The 8,689-nt window shown below is 53.1% G+C and overlaps 1 non-coding gene across 1 annotated transcript; it reads left to right on the top strand.

The window, feature by feature from the left end:
- Nucleotides 1-6,916: 6,916 nt before the first annotated feature.
- Trnav-cac (transfer RNA valine (anticodon CAC)) lies at nucleotides 6,917-6,989 on the top strand. The gene has a single exon. It is a non-coding gene; the product is annotated as a tRNA-Val (tRNA).
- The last annotated feature ends 1,700 nt before the right edge of the window (nucleotides 6,990-8,689 follow it).

Raw genomic sequence — 8,689 nt, 5'->3', positions numbered from 1 at the left:
TGGGACAACTGACCGCGGATCTCCCGCCATCAGTGCCTGGATGACCAGCGTGCGGATCCAAGCTCAGCCAGTTGCATAACCTCTAGAACTTATGCCCAAAGCTCTTCTTCTATAAAAGGGGACTAACACTTGCACCCAATTCAAGTTTTGAGAATTCAGGAGACCGTATGAGGACTAAAAGAAATAAATATAAAACCCTGAATCATAGCCAGTGCGATGTCTGGCACACCGGGCCGTGTCACGATCCATGTAGATTATATATGTACACATATATCATTCTCACTTGCCCTTTCCTTCTCAGCACAGACATCTGTTCTTCAGGGTGCTTCTCCCAAAACTTCCATCTTGAATCAGGTGTCCAGTTATGTTTCCTCGGGAGTTCCCATCATCCACTTCTCTTGGTAGCTACCCTCTCTTGCAAAACCAGGTCTTCCTGGCCACACTGCGCACCCACCACATGCCAGACCTGGTGCTGGCCCTGGATACCCAGAGGTAAATTACTTGTGGGGGCCTGTTCTCTAAGAGTCCCAGCCTGGAAGGGTGGAGGTAGATGTGTAGCCAGAGCAAGGATCAGTGAAGAAACCCAGGGAATTGGAATCACTGTGACAAAGTGATCCAAATTACAAAGGATCATGTGGGTACGGTGTTAGCATCAGCCTGACACAGTAGGTACACCCCAAAACCAAAATTACATAAAATGATTCATTTTATTAGTAGAAAAAAATCAAATGTTGGCTCTGCCACTTACTTGCTATATAACCTTGGGCATAGAACCATCGCTGGGCCACAATTTCCCTGTTTATCTAGAGGAGACGCTGCTAGATATCTTTCTTAAGGCTCTTGTCAGAGTCAAGCTGATTCATGTTGAAGGTTTTTCTGGACTATCAGAGGGTTAATCCTATCACCTGTGGACAAATCTGTCCTGATACACAGGCTTAGGTATCAGGCCTGGGGTCAGGACCCAGCATGGACATTCTCTAGTTTTGTGATCTATAAAAAAGATGGCTCAGTCTTGGGGCTGGATTGTAGCTCTGTGGTAGAACACTTGCCTACCATGTGTGAGGTTCTGGGTTCAATTCTCTGCACTGCATATAAATAAATTAAAAGGTCCATCAACAACTAAAAAAAATATTTAAAAAAAGGCTTGGTCTTAATTGCCTCATCTGTAAAGGGAGAGCCTCTCTTTATCAAGGAGATCACAAAAATAAGAGTTGGTCCTTGATGCACACTTTCTCACTGTCAGGCAGGGTGAGCTTTCACTGTTTTCTGTATAAGTCATCTGTCATTCTACAGCTGGTGTTATTGAGGTGGAGAGATGTTAAGCAACTTGTCCAAGGTCATACAGCTGGAAAGTCTTGCCAGGAAATAATCCTGGTGGTCTGGCTGCACTGCAGCCCAAGGCCCTAACCATTTGGATTCACTGCCTTACCAGAACAGGAATAAAGAGAGTAGTAACCGCACATAGTCAGGCTTTAGCCAACAGTAGCCATTATTATGCTTCTGTTAATACGTTGTGTTGATATCATCATGATCTTAATTACTCATCAATCCCTTCTCAGTAGGCAAGCTGAAGCGCTTTGGGCCTGGGCAGGTGCCAAGTATGAGCTGGCACCAGGAGTCCCAAATTCAGGCAGAGCTTCCTTGTCCCACCCAGCAAGTCAGCCCATGGGCCAGGGCAGGCAGGTGCGGTCCACTGCTGGGACCAGGCCCCTGGTTGAGCGTGTCACATGCCTCTTTTTGACTAGTCTGGCGCTGGACACCCCCTCGGCTCCTGGAGCAGGGCAGGGCCAGGAGGGTGAGGCAGGGGCAAACACTGGGCCTTTTGTGTCCTGCTCCCCGAACAGCTTGGCCCAGCCCAGAAACCTGTCCCACCCCCGCCCCAGGCTGGGCAAAGAGCACCCAGAGCCCTCCTGGGAGAGGAAAGAATTCTGGCTGGAGTTGGGAGTCATGCCAGTCCCTAGCTCTGTGCTTTCTGGCCAAGTGTCCTTGGGCCGGTACCTCTTGGATTTAGATCTTGTTTTCTCATCTCCCAAATGAAGCAGAGTGCTGGACTCGGGTGCAGCTAGGGGACAGGGAAGGGAGAGGAGGGAAAATATTGGTCCTAAGGGGACTAGACTAAGGGACAAGACAGGGGCTCAGCCAGCCCTCTGTTGGGTGAAAAGATGATTTAGAGAGCTGAGCGACGTGGGTGGCCTGCACCTGCAAACCCAGCAGCTCAGGAGACTGAGACAAGAGGACTTCAAGTTTGGATTCACTGCTCAAGTTTGAGGCCAGCCTCAGCAACTTAGACCCTGTCTCAAAAATAAATGAATGAATGAATGAATAAATAACTAAATAAATGGGGATGTTGCTTGGTTCAATCCCCAGTTCAGTGTGTGTGGGTCAATCCCCAGTACCAAACAATTTAAAATAAATTTAAAAAGAAAGGTGATTAGTGTTGTCACTGTTTCTTTGGACAGGCCCAAATCACCCCTTGGCCTCAACACACATACACACACCAACCTGTACCACATGAGCAGGTCTCCCCTAAGACACATGCATGCCTGAACTCTCGTGTTGTGTGAACAGATAACACAAACTGTTGCCCTCTGTCACACATGGACACTATGCCCTAAACACACACACACGTGCACACACATGCACACACACACACCCTTGATCACAGTCACAGGCTCCCAGTCATAGACATATTGGTACACACACCCCTGAATATGGACACACACACAAACACACCAACACAAACACACTTACACACCAATGACTGACACTCACCACCTATAACGACCACGGGCCACCACGACGCGCTCCCCCAGACTCCAATCCTTGGGGAGGCCACTGGGGGACGGAGGGAGTGCCCAGGTTGGTAGCCTGGGCCTGCAGCTCTTGGGCAGCCCTCAGGCTTGAGCCCAGCAGAGGCCAGAGGCCCGAAGAATGAGCCTAGAAGAAAGGAAGGCACTGGCGGACCTCCTGGGCGCCAGTCCCTGTGCGGTGGCCGTGGGTGCCCTTTCTTCCTGTCACGGCCTTTCCACTCGTCCTAACGCAGTAGCTGACACACCAGGCACCCAAATTCATCACTCCCGATTTTGCTGAGGATAGTGTCCCGAGCCCGGAATAGATCCCCTCTGTCTCTGATGTCCCCCAAGAAATTTCAATGCAGACCCCAGACTGAGAGGAGAGCCGAGTGGGAGGCCCGGGGCAATGCCACGGTGCACCGCCAGGGGGCGCCCTCCGCCCGGCCAGCGGGGGCTCAGCGGCTCCGACCCGGTGGCCCCTCCAATGCCCGCGAGGCACGGCCTGCTGCCCCCAGCTTGCCTAGGTCCGGCGGCGGGCGCCCCCGCAGGATGTCTCCGCTCCGCGCACTGCCGGATCCGAGCTCGGCTGCGGCTTCCGCCCCCTCCCCAGTCCCCAGGGCCCGGCCTCCTCCAACGGCTCCAGGCCCGCAGCCGCCCCCTCTGCCCGGAACCTCCCCAAAGCCTACCCTGGCCCAGGCTCTGAGAACCACCGAGGCCATCCCCGAGCGGGCCCCTCCCTCTCCTCTTTTCATGAAGCAAAGCCTCATAAAGGTGGCCCAATTGAAAGATGAATAAATAGCAACAGCTCCCAGGAACAGAGCCCTTCTATGTGCCAGGCACTCAATGCTTGAGTTAAACCATTCAAAGCCCACAAAACTCCATGAAGTAGCTATTATTACCCGGTTTTACACATCACAAACACTAGAAGCTCAGAGAGGTTAAGTAATTTGCCCAGGAGTCCACAGCAGTAAGTGGCAAGACAGAGTCTAGTGCCAAAGCTCTCAGGACTACATTCTCAACCATAGCGAAAGCCCATGCTAATATTTATCCTCTCCGGGACTTAGGAAATATTTTTTGAGAGACCTGCCATGTGACAGGCACTGTGCTGGGTGAAATTGAAAGACAAAGACAGAGACAGTGGGTCAGGGGCTTGCAGCAGAAGGAAGGGGGGTAAAATACTATTAAAACACGTTCCCCAGAGTCTCCCTCAACATGCTCTCTTACTAAAGATGTTACTAGGAACTCTGTGCCCAGCACTGTGTTGGCCTCTGATGCAGGCAGGCACAGGCTGGCCCCAGGCTGCCCCCTTGGAGCAGGGAAGGTGGGTGAGATGAGCGACCTCAGCCCTGAGTTGAGGGGCAGATGCTGCAGGAAGGAGGAGGGCTTCAGGGAGCAAGGGCATGGGAGGAGTTCATGAATACAAAAGGAAGGGCAGGACCCCCCAGGCAGAATCCCCCCAGCGTGCAAAGCATTGAGGGGTTCATGCACCCGGCTGACTTTAAGCCCAGAGATGGGCATGTCCCAAGTCCTGCACCAGAGACATGAACAGGGACCAACTGGTGACTGGGCCTCGAATGCCAGAGTAAGGCCCAGCTTGCTCAGGAAGGTTGGTGACTCAAAGAAGAGAAACGATGCAGAGGTGTCCCCAGGTCCCTTACCCGCCTCCCCCATCTACCTGGGAGCCACTTTGATGTCACAAGGGCATAGAAAACTCAACTATTTCAAACCCCAAATCCTCTTGACAGTGTCCCTCCCCCTCTTCTTGACGCCTTTCCTTTTGCCATGAAGTGTCTCAGCATCTTCCAGCTGTCCTGCCCATGTCTGACCCTCCCTCCTTCCATAGCTAGTCTGTCCCCTCTGCCTCCACCCAGTCCGATGTCCCATAGCTTGACTGACTTTAAAGCCCCCTCATATCCACCTTTGTCCTCTTGCCCAGGCTCATAATCCCTAGCTTCCGGTACTCTTGGAATTAAGACCCAGGCATGCTCCAGTTGTTCCAGTGCACTTCCCACAGTGCTGTCCCTTGCTCGAGAGCTGCAGCCACACTGGCTACCCTTTAGTGACTTGGATCTTCTGGGCCTCAGGGCCTTTGCACATGCTGATACTATTTTAATCTCACCTCCCTCCCACTTGCAGAATTAATTCCCACTCCCTTTGAATTATACCCTCTTCAGAAGGCTGTCCTTTCCCTCCCCTGTCTGTGTCGTGGTCCTGCATATGCCTCATGACATCATCCAGACATTGTTCAGTAGTTACATGGAGGCTGTCTGACATCAGTCTCCCTTGCTAGATGCTGCACTCCATGAAGATACAGACCACCATATTCCCTGGTACCCCCAATGCCCAGCACAGGACCTGGCGCTCAATAAGTGTCTTTGGCCAGATGCCCCCAGCTCTGCTGTTGCTCGGTGGGATGCCTGGTATGTCCCTTCCCCTCTTTGAGTTTACACAGGTCTCTGTAAAATAAAGGGGCTGGAGGGAGTCCCCACCAGGGCTTTGTATCAGAATCCCAGAGGAACATTTTAAGTGCACATATTGTCACGGTCATCACTGAGGCTGGGTGGGGAGTGGCTAGAGGGACAGACACTGACAGGAGTGAGTGGATGTTGACAACATGGAAACTGGCCAGCGAGTACCTGGAGCTCATTATGGTTTGGTTCACTTCATATATGCTAAACTTTTCCACAATAAAAGTGTTTATAAGATCCACCAGGTCGGGCTCCTCCCCAGCCAGTGAAGGAGAGGGGAGCCGGGAAGCCACTGATGTTGTCATGAGCAGCCCTGGGGAGGATCTCCCTGGCTCCTCCCAGCTCGTGGGTGCTGGTGAAAAATGTCACACCCCGAGCATGTGCCTCTGCCCTCCCCGCAGTCCTGCTGCCGTCTGAGCACTGCGGGTCAATTGCCTGATCTCCTAACTCAAGTCCCCCAACACCACCCGCATCTTCCAGGTCCCCACTTCTCAAGTGCCCAGCCCCCACTGCCTCACACCTGGTCTGCTCTGCAGGACCCCAGAATGGGTCTGCACTGATGAGGTGCCCCTAGTCACAGTGCCTGGCCCAACAGGGGACGAATCCATGCAAGCCACATTGAACTGAATCATCATGAAAATACCTTGGTGGCCCCCAAGCTGTGTGGCACCAGGCAGGTGGCTTCTCCCTGGCTTCCTTCTCTGAATGGAAGTGATAAACCCCACCTCCCAGGCCTGGGAAGGACCCAAGGAGACCACAAATTTAAAAAGGCACTGCAAGTTGTGGAGTATCACCAAGACTTACCCCATGCTGAGCCGACTGTCTTCCCAGGGGCGCCCAGAACCCCCGGCCTCTCTCATGCTGGACAGTGATGGGCTATTACTGCATCTCTCTCCCAGAGAGCTCAAGAGGCAGATGCTATTGGCCACATCATCTCCACGTCCCCAGTCCCCAGGACCCAGCATTGGGCCAAGGAGAGGGAAGGTGGATGGGAGCTGATAGAAACGGTCTGCAGGGCCTGTTGGCATTCCCAGGGCCTGCAGAGCACAGACAGGCCCTCTCAGGGCTCAGCTGGCAGATGCAGTCTAGAAGGTCCATTCTTGCCAGCAGGACACACAGGCCAGGACTCCAGCATGCACGCAGGGGTGGAGCAGGGCTGCTCAGCAGTGTCCTGGGCCAGAGGCCCAGGAAAGAGCAGGGGAGTCCTGCTAGACCACCCCAGGCCTCACCACCTCCCCTGCGTGGCTGCCACAGCCTCTAAGAGGTCTCCTGCTCCCTCTCTCCCCACCCCAACTGGTTGGAGAAAGCTCCCCAAGATGCCCCAGTTAGTGCCCCCATGAGCTGAACACCCGCCTCCGCAGGGGCACCCCAGCCCCGCAGTCACGCTCGGCTCCCGAGCCTCTAGCACCTCCTGCCTGCTGCCTCCTTCCTCTTCCCCTGACTGCCTCTCTCCACCCAGCCGCCTTTTGTTCATTCATGAGTCCCCCAGATATCTCCTTCGAGTCTCTCACTTTCTCCAGACAACTGCTCAAACCTCCCTTGTGGCTTGCCTGGGGTTTAGTCCAACCACAAATAAAGCAGGTACATATTGGCTCATGGAATCTTAGCAATGCCCTTTGGCCCCGTTTTACAGGTTAAGATACTGAGGTTCAGGGCTGGGGTTGTGGCTCAGTGGTAGAGCGCATGCCTCACATGCATGAGGCACTGGGTTCAATCCTCAGCACCACATAAAAATAAATAAAGATATGTGTCCATCTACCACTAAAAAAAAATTAAATTAAATTTAAAAAGATACTGAGATCAGAGTGGCTAAGTACCTCATCCAAACCAGTCAGGGTGGAGAAGACTGGGTAAGATCTCTTCCAGCTGCTCTAGATCCCCCCACTCCAGCAAAAGGGACTCCTGGCATGGTGAGGGAGGGCCCTGTTCAAGACCCAGCCCCTGCTGACTGCCTAATGCTCAGCCTGGCCGTGGGTCCAGAGAACAGGAGGATCCCCAGGTCCACAGAGCTCACAGTCATGTGCAGGTGGCTCCGCTGGGTCCCTAGAGCTGCAGAGGACAGTGGTGAGGGCAGCATCTCCCTGCATGCCACCAGGGTGGACAGCCTGCCTTTCCAATCTCTTTCCTGGTCCCCTTACACCTTTTCCCTCTCTGGGTCTCCTCACCGTTCTTGGGGGACTCCACCCCTCCTGCTCCATCCCTTGGCTGGACCTTTCTCAGCCTCTGAGCACGTCCCAGGATCTCTGAGGCTTCCCTTCTCAATCTGGCTCTCTGCCTCGTTGTCCCTCCCCCTCTCTGTCTATTCTCTGTCTCTCTATCCCTTCATCTCGTCTCTGCCTCTGTATCTCTGTCACTGTCTTTCTTTCTGGGTCTCCCAGGTTCTCTTTCTTTTTCTCCTGCGGCCCCTGCCCCCCCCCCCCGTCTCCATCTTTTGGAGTCTCTATGTGTCTGTCTCTGGATCTGGGGAGAGGAGCACCTCCCCTGAGGTGTCCCCATCTCTGGCCCAACAACAGGCCTGCCTTCTAAGCATGTAGGGGGCGGGGGACCCCCGGGCATCATTCCGGGCCCTCTCCATCTGGGTGGCAGTGCTGACAGACGAGATAGTGATCAGGCTCAGCTCTGTCTGGGCCTGAGCAAGGGGCACAGCCAGGCTATGCGGGGGCGTCTGGGTGCCTGCAACGTTTGCAGGCTGCACGTCTGGGTTTGTGCGCAGGTCTCCCCATGTGGGGTGGTCTGGGTGTGTGTCTGGGTCTATTTGTGAGCGTCTGAGCCTGTTTACGTCTGTTGGCAGCATCTGGTCTGTGTGTCTTTGTGAGGTGCTGTCTGTATGTGAGCACCTTAGCCTGTGGTCTCTCTCTCTATGGGTGCCTTGAGAAAGCCCACATGTGTGTGTCTGGGACACATGAATGACTCCTTGGGGGTACTGAAGTCACTGTGTGTCCATGGGGCCATCCATTGGCCAGGCCATCTGCTTACATCTTCTTGTGGTCATGAAGGAGATAGGATCCCACTACCCCATTGGACAGGTAGAGAAGTTGAAGTTTTTAACCCCTTTGCTTGAATGTATGACCATGGATGTAATCTTCTGCTGGAGGTTGAGATCAGGGATCTCGGCAGCTAGCCATGGGACTCCAGGCAAGTTAGCTCATCTTGGTAAGTCTCCTGAATCCATTCAGCAAAAATATATTGATCAAAACTAAATAAAACCAATCTCTAATATAAGAAGTTAGTCTAGGAGATATCTCGGAAAATATTGACAGGGAAGGGGACCAAGGGAAACTTCCAAGTGCTATAATGTCCTATATCTTGATTTGGATGATAGTTTCATGCATGCATTACTTTGGAAAACATTAACCAGCCTGTGTATTTTGGATGTGTGCATGTCACTATATAAATTCACCAGTGTGTGTGTGTGTGTGTGTGTGTGTG

Source organism: Marmota monax, unplaced genomic scaffold (genome assembly GCF_021218885.2).
Source record: "Marmota monax isolate L192 unplaced genomic scaffold, Marmota_monax_Labrador192_F-V1.1 WCK01_AAM20220418_F8-fsc00020, whole genome shotgun sequence".
Classification (NCBI taxonomy): Eukaryota; Metazoa; Chordata; class Mammalia; order Rodentia; family Sciuridae; genus Marmota; species Marmota monax.
The sequence above is the reverse complement of the archived record's forward strand: the minus strand, read 5'-3'. Positions and strand labels throughout refer to the sequence as shown.